Below are 13296 nucleotides of genomic sequence, written 5' to 3'. Positions count from 1 at the left end.
GCAAAGGTGCCAGCCAGCCAGCCAGCCAGCCAGACTCGGCCTGCAGCAGCAGCCCCACAAGGAGGAGATGGGGGACACTGTCCTTGCCCTGCCTCACCCCTGAAAGGCCCCGAACGGCCCCGAACGGCCAAGCCTTATCTGAGGGGGACGCACTTGGGGGAACATCCCCTGGGCAGCTGAGGGTGACTTTCGCCGCTAGGTGACGGGGCCAGTGCCAGGCCGAGGCTGCAGCTTGGCTGGGCAGAGCTCTGCAGCCTGTGCCTGGCCGCCCCGGCCCTGGCGCTCTGGGACCCTTGGAAATCTGGGGGCGGAGCCATGCAAAATATCGCCGGGCATGCTGGTCATGCAAATGCTATTCCTGGCCGAGGAGTCTGGGGTTCTGCAGCAGAGCGTTGCTCCGAGTCAGCAGGGTAGCTGCCGAGCAGCAGTCTTTCCGGCGAACCCTTTGGGGGCATCGCTTCTCGGCCTTTTGGCTAAGATCAAGTGTAGTATCTGTTCTTATCAGTTTAATATCTGATACGTCCTCTATCTGGGGACCATATATTAAATTGATTTTTGGAACAGGGAGATGGAATGGGAGCTTGCTCTGTCCACTCCACGCATCAACCTGGTATTGCAGTACCTCCAGGACTGGTGCACTTCCCCACTTGGGGAAAACAATGCTGTGAAAAAAAAAGACGGAGCAATTCTGGAAACTTGTGCACTTTGCAATATTTTTGGGTTGAACTCGGATGCATTTTCTTCATTGTCTTGGAAAAGGTGCTGTCGTGCCCGTCACAGGAGAAAAAAAGTCTGCCCCTTTGCTCGCTTTTCACGGGAGCTGCAAAGCAAAGGTGCCAGCCAGCCAGCCAGCCAGCCAGACTCGGCCTGCAGCAGCAGCCCCACAAGGAGGAGATGGGGGACACTGTCCTTGCCCTGCCTCACCCCTGAAAGGCCCCGAACGGCCACGAACGGCCAAGCCTTATCTGAGGGGGACGCACTTGGGGGAACATCCCCTGGGCAGCTGAGGGTGACTTTCGCCGCTAGGTGACGGGGCCAGTGCCAGGCCGAGGCTGCAGCTTGGCTGGGCAGAGCTCTGCAGCCTGTGCCTGGCCGCCCCGGCCCTGGCGCTCTGGGACCCTTGGAAATCTGGGGGCGGAGCCATGCAAAATATCGCCGGGCATGCTGGTCATGCAAATGCTATTCCTGGCCGAGGAGTCTGGGGTTCTGCAGCAGAGCGTTGCTCCGAGTCAGCAGGGTAGCTGCCGAGCAGCAGTCTTTCCGGCGAACCCTTTGGGGGCATCGCTTCTCGGCCTTTTGGCTAAGATCAAGTGTAGTATCTGTTCTTATCAGTTTAATATCTGATACGTCCTCTATCTGGGGACCATATATTAAATTGATTTTTGGAACAGGGAGATGGAATGGGAGCTTGCTCTGTCCACTCCACGCATCAACCTGGTATTGCAGTACCTCCAGGACTGGTGCACTTCCCCACTTGGGGAAAACAATGCTGTGAAAAAAAAAGACGGAGCAATTCTGGAAACTTGTGCACTTTGCAATATTTTTGGGTTGAACTCGGATGCATTTTCTTCATTGTCTTGGAAAAGGTGCTGTCGTGCCCGTCACAGGAGAAAAAAAGTCTGCCCCTTTGCTCGCTTTTCACGGGAGCTGCAAAGCAAAGGTGCCAGCCAGCCAGCCAGCCAGCCAGACTCGGCCTGCAGCAGCAGCCCCACAAGGAGGAGATGGGGGACACTGTCCTTGCCCTGCCTCACCCCTGAAAGGCCCCGAACGGCCACGAACGGCCAAGCCTTATCTGAGGGGGACGCACTTGGGGGAACATCCCCTGGGCAGCTGAGGGTGACTTTCGCCGCTAGGTGACGGGGCCAGTGCCAGGCCGAGGCTGCAGCTTGGCTGGGCAGAGCTCTGCAGCCTGTGCCTGGCCGCCCCGGCCCTGGCGCTCTGGGACCCTTGGAAATCTGGGGGCGGAGCCATGCAAAATATCGCCGGGCATGCTGGTCATGCAAATGCTATTCCTGGCCGAGGAGTCTGGGGTTCTGCAGCAGAGCGTTGCTCCGAGTCAGCAGGGTAGCTGCCGAGCAGCAGTCTTTCCGGCGAACCCTTTGGGGGCATCGCTTCTCGGCCTTTTGGCTAAGATCAAGTGTAGTATCTGTTCTTATCAGTTTAATATCTGATACGTCCTCTATCTGGGGACCATATATTAAATTGATTTTTGGAACAGGGAGATGGAATGGGAGCTTGCTCTGTCCACTCCACGCATCAACCTGGTATTGCAGTACCTCCAGGACTGGTGCACTTCCCCACTTGGGGAAAACAATGCTGTGAAAAAAAAAGACGGAGCAATTCTGGAAACTTGTGCACTTTGCAATATTTTTGGGTTGAACTCGGATGCATTTTCTTCATTGTCTTGGAAAAGGTGCTGTCGTGCCCGTCACAGGAGAAAAAAAGTCTGCCCCTTTGCTCGCTTTTCACGGGAGCTGCAAAGCAAAGGTGCCAGCCAGCCAGCCAGCCAGCCAGACTCGGCCTGCAGCAGCAGCCCCACAAGGAGGAGATGGGGGACACTGTCCTTGCCCTGCCTCACCCCTGAAAGGCCCCGAACGGCCCCGAACGGCCAAGCCTTATCTGAGGGGGACGCACTTGGGGGAACATCCCCTGGGCAGCTGAGGGTGACTTTCGCCGCTAGGTGACGGGGCCAGTGCCAGGCCGAGGCTGCAGCTTGGCTGGGCAGAGCTCTGCAGCCTGTGCCTGGCCGCCCCGGCCCTGGCGCTCTGGGACCCTTGGAAATCTGGGGGCGGAGCCATGCAAAATATCGCCGGGCATGCTGGTCATGCAAATGCTATTCCTGGCCGAGGAGTCTGGGGTTCTGCAGCAGAGCGTTGCTCCGAGTCAGCAGGGTAGCTGCCGAGCAGCAGTCTTTCCGGCGAACCCTTTGGGGGCATCGCTTCTCGGCCTTTTGGCTAAGATCAAGTGTAGTATCTGTTCTTATCAGTTTAATATCTGATACGTCCTCTATCTGGGGACCATATATTAAATTGATTTTTGGAACAGGGAGATGGAATGGGAGCTTGCTCTGTCCACTCCACGCATCAACCTGGTATTGCAGTACCTCCAGGACTGGTGCACTTCCCCACTTGGGGAAAACAATGCTGTGAAAAAAAAAGACGGAGCAATTCTGGAAACTTGTGCACTTTGCAATATTTTTGGGTTGAACTCGGATGCATTTTCTTCATTGTCTTGGAAAAGGTGCTGTCGTGCCCGTCACAGGAGAAAAAAAGTCTGCCCCTTTGCTCGCTTTTCACGGGAGCTGCAAAGCAAAGGTGCCAGCCAGCCAGCCAGCCAGCCAGACTCGGCCTGCAGCAGCAGCCCCACAAGGAGGAGATGGGGGACACTGTCCTTGCCCTGCCTCACCCCTGAAAGGCCCCGAACGGCCACGAACGGCCAAGCCTTATCTGAGGGGGACGCACTTGGGGGAACATCCCCTGGGCAGCTGAGGGTGACTTTCGCCGCTAGGTGACGGGGCCAGTGCCAGGCCGAGGCTGCAGCTTGGCTGGGCAGAGCTCTGCAGCCTGTGCCTGGCCGCCCCGGCCCTGGCGCTCTGGGACCCTTGGAAATCTGGGGGCGGAGCCATGCAAAATATCGCCGGGCATGCTGGTCATGCAAATGCTATTCCTGGCCGAGGAGTCTGGGGTTCTGCAGCAGAGCGTTGCTCCGAGTCAGCAGGGTAGCTGCCGAGCAGCAGTCTTTCCGGCGAACCCTTTGGGGGCATCGCTTCTCGGCCTTTTGGCTAAGATCAAGTGTAGTATCTGTTCTTATCAGTTTAATATCTGATACGTCCTCTATCTGGGGACCATATATTAAATTGATTTTTGGAACAGGGAGATGGAATGGGAGCTTGCTCTGTCCACTCCACGCATCAACCTGGTATTGCAGTACCTCCAGGACTGGTGCACTTCCCCACTTGGGGAAAACAATGCTGTGAAAAAAAAAGACGGAGCAATTCTGGAAACTTGTGCACTTTGCAATATTTTTGGGTTGAACTCGGATGCATTTTCTTCATTGTCTTGGAAAAGGTGCTGTCGTGCCCGTCACAGGAGAAAAAAAGTCTGCCCCTTTGCTCGCTTTTCACGGGAGCTGCAAAGCAAAGGTGCCAGCCAGCCAGCCAGCCAGCCAGACTCGGCCTGCAGCAGCAGCCCCACAAGGAGGAGATGGGGGACACTGTCCTTGCCCTGCCTCACCCCTGAAAGGCCCCGAACGGCCCCGAACGGCCAAGCCTTATCTGAGGGGGACGCACTTGGGGGAACATCCCCTGGGCAGCTGAGGGTGACTTTCGCCGCTAGGTGACGGGGCCAGTGCCAGGCCGAGGCTGCAGCTTGGCTGGGCAGAGCTCTGCAGCCTGTGCCTGGCCGCCCCGGCCCTGGCGCTCTGGGACCCTTGGAAATCTGGGGGCGGAGCCATGCAAAATATCGCCGGGCATGCTGGTCATGCAAATGCTATTCCTGGCCGAGGAGTCTGGGGTTCTGCAGCAGAGCGTTGCTCCGAGTCAGCAGGGTAGCTGCCGAGCAGCAGTCTTTCCGGCGAACCCTTTGGGGGCATCGCTTCTCGGCCTTTTGGCTAAGATCAAGTGTAGTATCTGTTCTTATCAGTTTAATATCTGATACGTCCTCTATCTGGGGACCATATATTAAATTGATTTTTGGAACAGGGAGATGGAATGGGAGCTTGCTCTGTCCACTCCACGCATCAACCTGGTATTGCAGTACCTCCAGGACTGGTGCACTTCCCCACTTGGGGAAAACAATGCTGTGAAAAAAAAAGACGGAGCAATTCTGGAAACTTGTGCACTTTGCAATATTTTTGGGTTGAACTCGGATGCATTTTCTTCATTGTCTTGGAAAAGGTGCTGTCGTGCCCGTCACAGGAGAAAAAAAGTCTGCCCCTTTGCTCGCTTTTCACGGGAGCTGCAAAGCAAAGGTGCCAGCCAGCCAGCCAGCCAGCCAGACTCGGCCTGCAGCAGCAGCCCCACAAGGAGGAGATGGGGGACACTGTCCTTGCCCTGCCTCACCCCTGAAAGGCCCCGAACGGCCACGAACGGCCAAGCCTTATCTGAGGGGGACGCACTTGGGGGAACATCCCCTGGGCAGCTGAGGGTGACTTTCGCCGCTAGGTGACGGGGCCAGTGCCAGGCCGAGGCTGCAGCTTGGCTGGGCAGAGCTCTGCAGCCTGTGCCTGGCCGCCCCGGCCCTGGCGCTCTGGGACCCTTGGAAATCTGGGGGCGGAGCCATGCAAAATATCGCCGGGCATGCTGGTCATGCAAATGCTATTCCTGGCCGAGGAGTCTGGGGTTCTGCAGCAGAGCGTTGCTCCGAGTCAGCAGGGTAGCTGCCGAGCAGCAGTCTTTCCGGCGAACCCTTTGGGGGCATCGCTTCTCGGCCTTTTGGCTAAGATCAAGTGTAGTATCTGTTCTTATCAGTTTAATATCTGATACGTCCTCTATCTGGGGACCATATATTAAATTGATTTTTGGAACAGGGAGATGGAATGGGAGCTTGCTCTGTCCACTCCACGCATCAACCTGGTATTGCAGTACCTCCAGGACTGGTGCACTTCCCCACTTGGGGAAAACAATGCTGTGAAAAAAAAAGACGGAGCAATTCTGGAAACTTGTGCACTTTGCAATATTTTTGGGTTGAACTCGGATGCATTTTCTTCATTGTCTTGGAAAAGGTGCTGTCGTGCCCGTCACAGGAGAAAAAAAGTCTGCCCCTTTGCTCGCTTTTCACGGGAGCTGCAAAGCAAAGGTGCCAGCCAGCCAGCCAGCCAGCCAGACTCGGCCTGCAGCAGCAGCCCCACAAGGAGGAGATGGGGGACACTGTCCTTGCCCTGCCTCACCCCTGAAAGGCCCCGAACGGCCACGAACGGCCAAGCCTTATCTGAGGGGGACGCACTTGGGGGAACATCCCCTGGGCAGCTGAGGGTGACTTTCGCCGCTAGGTGACGGGGCCAGTGCCAGGCCGAGGCTGCAGCTTGGCTGGGCAGAGCTCTGCAGCCTGTGCCTGGCCGCCCCGGCCCTGGCGCTCTGGGACCCTTGGAAATCTGGGGGCGGAGCCATGCAAAATATCGCCGGGCATGCTGGTCATGCAAATGCTATTCCTGGCCGAGGAGTCTGGGGTTCTGCAGCAGAGCGTTGCTCCGAGTCAGCAGGGTAGCTGCCGAGCAGCAGTCTTTCCGGCGAACCCTTTGGGGGCATCGCTTCTCGGCCTTTTGGCTAAGATCAAGTGTAGTATCTGTTCTTATCAGTTTAATATCTGATACGTCCTCTATCTGGGGACCATATATTAAATTGATTTTTGGAACAGGGAGATGGAATGGGAGCTTGCTCTGTCCACTCCACGCATCAACCTGGTATTGCAGTACCTCCAGGACTGGTGCACTTCCCCACTTGGGGAAAACAATGCTGTGAAAAAAAAAGACGGAGCAATTCTGGAAACTTGTGCACTTTGCAATATTTTTGGGTTGAACTCGGATGCATTTTCTTCATTGTCTTGGAAAAGGTGCTGTCGTGCCCGTCACAGGAGAAAAAAAGTCTGCCCCTTTGCTCGCTTTTCACGGGAGCTGCAAAGCAAAGGTGCCAGCCAGCCAGCCAGCCAGCCAGACTCGGCCTGCAGCAGCAGCCCCACAAGGAGGAGATGGGGGACACTGTCCTTGCCCTGCCTCACCCCTGAAAGGCCCCGAACGGCCACGAACGGCCAAGCCTTATCTGAGGGGGACGCACTTGGGGGAACATCCCCTGGGCAGCTGAGGGTGACTTTCGCCGCTAGGTGACGGGGCCAGTGCCAGGCCGAGGCTGCAGCTTGGCTGGGCAGAGCTCTGCAGCCTGTGCCTGGCCGCCCCGGCCCTGGCGCTCTGGGACCCTTGGAAATCTGGGGGCGGAGCCATGCAAAATATCGCCGGGCATGCTGGTCATGCAAATGCTATTCCTGGCCGAGGAGTCTGGGGTTCTGCAGCAGAGCGTTGCTCCGAGTCAGCAGGGTAGCTGCCGAGCAGCAGTCTTTCCGGCGAACCCTTTGGGGGCATCGCTTCTCGGCCTTTTGGCTAAGATCAAGTGTAGTATCTGTTCTTATCAGTTTAATATCTGATACGTCCTCTATCTGGGGACCATATATTAAATTGATTTTTGGAACAGGGAGATGGAATGGGAGCTTGCTCTGTCCACTCCACGCATCAACCTGGTATTGCAGTACCTCCAGGACTGGTGCACTTCCCCACTTGGGGAAAACAATGCTGTGAAAAAAAAAGACGGAGCAATTCTGGAAACTTGTGCACTTTGCAATATTTTTGGGTTGAACTCGGATGCATTTTCTTCATTGTCTTGGAAAAGGTGCTGTCGTGCCCGTCACAGGAGAAAAAAAGTCTGCCCCTTTGCTCGCTTTTCACGGGAGCTGCAAAGCAAAGGTGCCAGCCAGCCAGCCAGCCAGCCAGACTCGGCCTGCAGCAGCAGCCCCACAAGGAGGAGATGGGGGACACTGTCCTTGCCCTGCCTCACCCCTGAAAGGCCCCGAACGGCCACGAACGGCCAAGCCTTATCTGAGGGGGACGCACTTGGGGGAACATCCCCTGGGCAGCTGAGGGTGACTTTCGCCGCTAGGTGACGGGGCCAGTGCCAGGCCGAGGCTGCAGCTTGGCTGGGCAGAGCTCTGCAGCCTGTGCCTGGCCGCCCCGGCCCTGGCGCTCTGGGACCCTTGGAAATCTGGGGGCGGAGCCATGCAAAATATCGCCGGGCATGCTGGTCATGCAAATGCTATTCCTGGCCGAGGAGTCTGGGGTTCTGCAGCAGAGCGTTGCTCCGAGTCAGCAGGGTAGCTGCCGAGCAGCAGTCTTTCCGGCGAACCCTTTGGGGGCATCGCTTCTCGGCCTTTTGGCTAAGATCAAGTGTAGTATCTGTTCTTATCAGTTTAATATCTGATACGTCCTCTATCTGGGGACCATATATTAAATTGATTTTTGGAACAGGGAGATGGAATGGGAGCTTGCTCTGTCCACTCCACGCATCAACCTGGTATTGCAGTACCTCCAGGACTGGTGCACTTCCCCACTTGGGGAAAACAATGCTGTGAAAAAAAAAGACGGAGCAATTCTGGAAACTTGTGCACTTTGCAATATTTTTGGGTTGAACTCGGATGCATTTTCTTCATTGTCTTGGAAAAGGTGCTGTCGTGCCCGTCACAGGAGAAAAAAAGTCTGCCCCTTTGCTCGCTTTTCACGGGAGCTGCAAAGCAAAGGTGCCAGCCAGCCAGCCAGCCAGCCAGACTCGGCCTGCAGCAGCAGCCCCACAAGGAGGAGATGGGGGACACTGTCCTTGCCCTGCCTCACCCCTGAAAGGCCCCGAACGGCCACGAACGGCCAAGCCTTATCTGAGGGGGACGCACTTGGGGGAACATCCCCTGGGCAGCTGAGGGTGACTTTCGCCGCTAGGTGACGGGGCCAGTGCCAGGCCGAGGCTGCAGCTTGGCTGGGCAGAGCTCTGCAGCCTGTGCCTGGCCGCCCCGGCCCTGGCGCTCTGGGACCCTTGGAAATCTGGGGGCGGAGCCATGCAAAATATCGCCGGGCATGCTGGTCATGCAAATGCTATTCCTGGCCGAGGAGTCTGGGGTTCTGCAGCAGAGCGTTGCTCCGAGTCAGCAGGGTAGCTGCCGAGCAGCAGTCTTTCCGGCGAACCCTTTGGGGGCATCGCTTCTCGGCCTTTTGGCTAAGATCAAGTGTAGTATCTGTTCTTATCAGTTTAATATCTGATACGTCCTCTATCTGGGGACCATATATTAAATTGATTTTTGGAACAGGGAGATGGAATGGGAGCTTGCTCTGTCCACTCCACGCATCAACCTGGTATTGCAGTACCTCCAGGACTGGTGCACTTCCCCACTTGGGGAAAACAATGCTGTGAAAAAAAAAGACGGAGCAATTCTGGAAACTTGTGCACTTTGCAATATTTTTGGGTTGAACTCGGATGCATTTTCTTCATTGTCTTGGAAAAGGTGCTGTCGTGCCCGTCACAGGAGAAAAAAAGTCTGCCCCTTTGCTCGCTTTTCACGGGAGCTGCAAAGCAAAGGTGCCAGCCAGCCAGCCAGCCAGCCAGACTCGGCCTGCAGCAGCAGCCCCACAAGGAGGAGATGGGGGACACTGTCCTTGCCCTGCCTCACCCCTGAAAGGCCCCGAACGGCCACGAACGGCCAAGCCTTATCTGAGGGGGACGCACTTGGGGGAACATCCCCTGGGCAGCTGAGGGTGACTTTCGCCGCTAGGTGACGGGGCCAGTGCCAGGCCGAGGCTGCAGCTTGGCTGGGCAGAGCTCTGCAGCCTGTGCCTGGCCGCCCCGGCCCTGGCGCTCTGGGACCCTTGGAAATCTGGGGGCGGAGCCATGCAAAATATCGCCGGGCATGCTGGTCATGCAAATGCTATTCCTGGCCGAGGAGTCTGGGGTTCTGCAGCAGAGCGTTGCTCCGAGTCAGCAGGGTAGCTGCCGAGCAGCAGTCTTTCCGGCGAACCCTTTGGGGGCATCGCTTCTCGGCCTTTTGGCTAAGATCAAGTGTAGTATCTGTTCTTATCAGTTTAATATCTGATACGTCCTCTATCTGGGGACCATATATTAAATTGATTTTTGGAACAGGGAGATGGAATGGGAGCTTGCTCTGTCCACTCCACGCATCAACCTGGTATTGCAGTACCTCCAGGACTGGTGCACTTCCCCACTTGGGGAAAACAATGCTGTGAAAAAAAAAGACGGAGCAATTCTGGAAACTTGTGCACTTTGCAATATTTTTGGGTTGAACTCGGATGCATTTTCTTCATTGTCTTGGAAAAGGTGCTGTCGTGCCCGTCACAGGAGAAAAAAAGTCTGCCCCTTTGCTCGCTTTTCACGGGAGCTGCAAAGCAAAGGTGCCAGCCAGCCAGCCAGCCAGCCAGACTCGGCCTGCAGCAGCAGCCCCACAAGGAGGAGATGGGGGACACTGTCCTTGCCCTGCCTCACCCCTGAAAGGCCCCGAACGGCCACGAACGGCCAAGCCTTATCTGAGGGGGACGCACTTGGGGGAACATCCCCTGGGCAGCTGAGGGTGACTTTCGCCGCTAGGTGACGGGGCCAGTGCCAGGCCGAGGCTGCAGCTTGGCTGGGCAGAGCTCTGCAGCCTGTGCCTGGCCGCCCCGGCCCTGGCGCTCTGGGACCCTTGGAAATCTGGGGGCGGAGCCATGCAAAATATCGCCGGGCATGCTGGTCATGCAAATGCTATTCCTGGCCGAGGAGTCTGGGGTTCTGCAGCAGAGCGTTGCTCCGAGTCAGCAGGGTAGCTGCCGAGCAGCAGTCTTTCCGGCGAACCCTTTGGGGGCATCGCTTCTCGGCCTTTTGGCTAAGATCAAGTGTAGTATCTGTTCTTATCAGTTTAATATCTGATACGTCCTCTATCTGGGGACCATATATTAAATTGATTTTTGGAACAGGGAGATGGAATGGGAGCTTGCTCTGTCCACTCCACGCATCAACCTGGTATTGCAGTACCTCCAGGACTGGTGCACTTCCCCACTTGGGGAAAACAATGCTGTGAAAAAAAAAGACGGAGCAATTCTGGAAACTTGTGCACTTTGCAATATTTTTGGGTTGAACTCGGATGCATTTTCTTCATTGTCTTGGAAAAGGTGCTGTCGTGCCCGTCACAGGAGAAAAAAAGTCTGCCCCTTTGCTCGCTTTTCACGGGAGCTGCAAAGCAAAGGTGCCAGCCAGCCAGCCAGCCAGCCAGACTCGGCCTGCAGCAGCAGCCCCACAAGGAGGAGATGGGGGACACTGTCCTTGCCCTGCCTCACCCCTGAAAGGCCCCGAACGGCCACGAACGGCCAAGCCTTATCTGAGGGGGACGCACTTGGGGGAACATCCCCTGGGCAGCTGAGGGTGACTTTCGCCGCTAGGTGACGGGGCCAGTGCCAGGCCGAGGCTGCAGCTTGGCTGGGCAGAGCTCTGCAGCCTGTGCCTGGCCGCCCCGGCCCTGGCGCTCTGGGACCCTTGGAAATCTGGGGGCGGAGCCATGCAAAATATCGCCGGGCATGCTGGTCATGCAAATGCTATTCCTGGCCGAGGAGTCTGGGGTTCTGCAGCAGAGCGTTGCTCCGAGTCAGCAGGGTAGCTGCCGAGCAGCAGTCTTTCCGGCGAACCCTTTGGGGGCATCGCTTCTCGGCCTTTTGGCTAAGATCAAGTGTAGTATCTGTTCTTATCAGTTTAATATCTGATACGTCCTCTATCTGGGGACCATATATTAAATTGATTTTTGGAACAGGGAGATGGAATGGGAGCTTGCTCTGTCCACTCCACGCATCAACCTGGTATTGCAGTACCTCCAGGACTGGTGCACTTCCCCACTTGGGGAAAACAATGCTGTGAAAAAAAAAGACGGAGCAATTCTGGAAACTTGTGCACTTTGCAATATTTTTGGGTTGAACTCGGATGCATTTTCTTCATTGTCTTGGAAAAGGTGCTGTCGTGCCCGTCACAGGAGAAAAAAAGTCTGCCCCTTTGCTCGCTTTTCACGGGAGCTGCAAAGCAAAGGTGCCAGCCAGCCAGCCAGCCAGCCAGACTCGGCCTGCAGCAGCAGCCCCACAAGGAGGAGATGGGGGACACTGTCCTTGCCCTGCCTCACCCCTGAAAGGCCCCGAACGGCCACGAACGGCCAAGCCTTATCTGAGGGGGACGCACTTGGGGGAACATCCCCTGGGCAGCTGAGGGTGACTTTCGCCGCTAGGTGACGGGGCCAGTGCCAGGCCGAGGCTGCAGCTTGGCTGGGCAGAGCTCTGCAGCCTGTGCCTGGCCGCCTCGGCCCTGGCGCTCTGGGACCCTTGGAAATCTGGGGGCGGAGCCATGCAAAATATCGCCGGGCATGCTGGTCATGCAAATGCTATTCCTGGCCGAGGAGTCTGGGGTTCTGCAGCAGAGCGTTGCTCCGAGTCAGCAGGGTAGCTGCCGAGCAGCAGTCTTTCCGGCGAACCCTTTGGGGGCATCGCTTCTCGGCCTTTTGGCTAAGATCAAGTGTAGTATCTGTTCTTATCAGTTTAATATCTGATACGTCCTCTATCTGGGGACCATATATTAAATTGATTTTTGGAACAGGGAGATGGAATGGGAGCTTGCTCTGTCCACTCCACGCATCAACCTGGTATTGCAGTACCTCCAGGACTGGTGCACTTCCCCACTTGGGGAAAACAATGCTGTGAAAAAAAAAGACGGAGCAATTCTGGAAACTTGTGCACTTTGCAATATTTTTGGGTTGAACTCGGATGCATTTTCTTCATTGTCTTGGAAAAGGTGCTGTCGTGCCCGTCACAGGAGAAAAAAAGTCTGCCCCTTTGCTCGCTTTTCACGGGAGCTGCAAAGCAAAGGTGCCAGCCAGCCAGCCAGCCAGCCAGACTCGGCCTGCAGCAGCAGCCCCACAAGGAGGAGATGGGGGACACTGTCCTTGCCCTGCCTCACCCCTGAAAGGCCCCGAACGGCCACGAACGGCCAAGCCTTATCTGAGGGGGACGCACTTGGGGGAACATCCCCTGGGCAGCTGAGGGTGACTTTCGCCGCTAGGTGACGGGGCCAGTGCCAGGCCGAGGCTGCAGCTTGGCTGGGCAGAGCTCTGCAGCCTGTGCCTGGCCGCCTCGGCCCTGGCGCTCTGGGACCCTTGGAAATCTGGGGGCGGAGCCATGCAAAATATCGCCGGGCATGCTGGTCATGCAAATGCTATTCCTGGCCGAGGAGTCTGGGGTTCTGCAGCAGAGCGTTGCTCCGAGTCAGCAGGGTAGCTGCCGAGCAGCAGTCTTTCCGGTGAACCCTTTGTGGGCATCGCTTCTCGGCCTTTTGGCTAAGATCAAGTGTAGTATCTGTTCTTATCAGTTTAATATCTGATACGTCCTCTATCTGGGGACCATATATTAAATTGATTTTTGGAACAGGGAGATGGAATGGGAGCTTGCTCTGTCCACTCCATGCATCAACCTGGTATTGCAGTACCTCCAGGACTGGTGCACTTCCCCACTTGGGGAAAACAATGCTGTGAAAAAAAAAGACTGAGCAATTCTGGAAACTTGTGCACTTTGCAATCTTTTTGGGTTGAACTCGGATGCATTTTCTTCATTGTCTTGGAAAAGGTGCTGTCGTGTCTGTCACAGGAGAAAAAAAGTCTGCCCCTTTGCTCGCTTTTCACGGGAGCTGCAAAGCAAAGGTGCCAGCCAGCCAGCCAGCCAGCCAGCCAGACTCGGCCTGCAGCAGCAGCCCCACAA

The 13296-nt window shown here is 56.3% G+C and overlaps 16 non-coding genes across 16 annotated transcripts; all 16 read left to right on the top strand.

Moving 5' to 3' along the window:
• Nucleotides 1-453: 453 nt before the first annotated feature.
• LOC138555249 (U2 spliceosomal RNA) lies at nucleotides 454-644 on the top strand. Its single transcript, XR_011298026.1, has one exon. It is a non-coding gene; the product is annotated as a U2 spliceosomal RNA (small nuclear RNA).
• A 636-nt stretch (nucleotides 645-1280) lies between these two features.
• LOC138555248 (U2 spliceosomal RNA) lies at nucleotides 1281-1471 on the top strand. The gene has a single exon (XR_011298025.1). It is a non-coding gene; the product is annotated as a U2 spliceosomal RNA (small nuclear RNA).
• A 636-nt stretch (nucleotides 1472-2107) lies between these two features.
• Nucleotides 2108-2298, top strand: LOC138555247 (U2 spliceosomal RNA). Its single transcript, XR_011298024.1, has one exon. It is a non-coding gene; the product is annotated as a U2 spliceosomal RNA (small nuclear RNA).
• A 636-nt stretch (nucleotides 2299-2934) lies between these two features.
• LOC138555246 (U2 spliceosomal RNA) lies at nucleotides 2935-3125 on the top strand. Its single transcript, XR_011298023.1, has one exon. It is a non-coding gene; the product is annotated as a U2 spliceosomal RNA (small nuclear RNA).
• A 636-nt stretch (nucleotides 3126-3761) lies between these two features.
• LOC138555245 (U2 spliceosomal RNA) lies at nucleotides 3762-3952 on the top strand. Its single transcript, XR_011298022.1, has one exon. It is a non-coding gene; the product is annotated as a U2 spliceosomal RNA (small nuclear RNA).
• Nucleotides 3953-4588: 636 nt separating this feature from the next.
• On the top strand, nucleotides 4589-4779 carry LOC138555244 (U2 spliceosomal RNA). Its single transcript, XR_011298021.1, has one exon. It is a non-coding gene; the product is annotated as a U2 spliceosomal RNA (small nuclear RNA).
• Nucleotides 4780-5415: 636 nt separating this feature from the next.
• LOC138555243 (U2 spliceosomal RNA) lies at nucleotides 5416-5606 on the top strand. Its single transcript, XR_011298020.1, has one exon. It is a non-coding gene; the product is annotated as a U2 spliceosomal RNA (small nuclear RNA).
• Nucleotides 5607-6242: 636 nt separating this feature from the next.
• On the top strand, nucleotides 6243-6433 carry LOC138555242 (U2 spliceosomal RNA). The gene has a single exon (XR_011298019.1). It is a non-coding gene; the product is annotated as a U2 spliceosomal RNA (small nuclear RNA).
• A 636-nt stretch (nucleotides 6434-7069) lies between these two features.
• Nucleotides 7070-7260, top strand: LOC138555241 (U2 spliceosomal RNA). The gene has a single exon (XR_011298018.1). It is a non-coding gene; the product is annotated as a U2 spliceosomal RNA (small nuclear RNA).
• A 636-nt stretch (nucleotides 7261-7896) lies between these two features.
• LOC138555239 (U2 spliceosomal RNA) lies at nucleotides 7897-8087 on the top strand. Its single transcript, XR_011298016.1, has one exon. It is a non-coding gene; the product is annotated as a U2 spliceosomal RNA (small nuclear RNA).
• A 636-nt stretch (nucleotides 8088-8723) lies between these two features.
• Nucleotides 8724-8914, top strand: LOC138555238 (U2 spliceosomal RNA). The gene has a single exon (XR_011298015.1). It is a non-coding gene; the product is annotated as a U2 spliceosomal RNA (small nuclear RNA).
• A 636-nt stretch (nucleotides 8915-9550) lies between these two features.
• LOC138555237 (U2 spliceosomal RNA) lies at nucleotides 9551-9741 on the top strand. The gene has a single exon (XR_011298014.1). It is a non-coding gene; the product is annotated as a U2 spliceosomal RNA (small nuclear RNA).
• Nucleotides 9742-10377: 636 nt separating this feature from the next.
• On the top strand, nucleotides 10378-10568 carry LOC138555236 (U2 spliceosomal RNA). The gene has a single exon (XR_011298013.1). It is a non-coding gene; the product is annotated as a U2 spliceosomal RNA (small nuclear RNA).
• A 636-nt stretch (nucleotides 10569-11204) lies between these two features.
• On the top strand, nucleotides 11205-11395 carry LOC138555235 (U2 spliceosomal RNA). Its single transcript, XR_011298012.1, has one exon. It is a non-coding gene; the product is annotated as a U2 spliceosomal RNA (small nuclear RNA).
• Nucleotides 11396-12031: 636 nt separating this feature from the next.
• Nucleotides 12032-12222, top strand: LOC138555234 (U2 spliceosomal RNA). The gene has a single exon (XR_011298011.1). It is a non-coding gene; the product is annotated as a U2 spliceosomal RNA (small nuclear RNA).
• A 636-nt stretch (nucleotides 12223-12858) lies between these two features.
• LOC138555253 (U2 spliceosomal RNA) lies at nucleotides 12859-13049 on the top strand. Its single transcript, XR_011298030.1, has one exon. It is a non-coding gene; the product is annotated as a U2 spliceosomal RNA (small nuclear RNA).
• Nucleotides 13050-13296: the final 247 nt, after the last annotated feature.

The sequence above is a fragment of the Ambystoma mexicanum genome, unplaced genomic scaffold (assembly GCF_040938575.1).
Source record: "Ambystoma mexicanum isolate Mex_15411 unplaced genomic scaffold, UKY_AmexF1_1 Mex_scaf177, whole genome shotgun sequence".
Classification (NCBI taxonomy): Eukaryota; Metazoa; Chordata; class Amphibia; order Caudata; family Ambystomatidae; genus Ambystoma; species Ambystoma mexicanum.
This window is presented reverse-complemented; position numbering and strand designations above follow the sequence as displayed.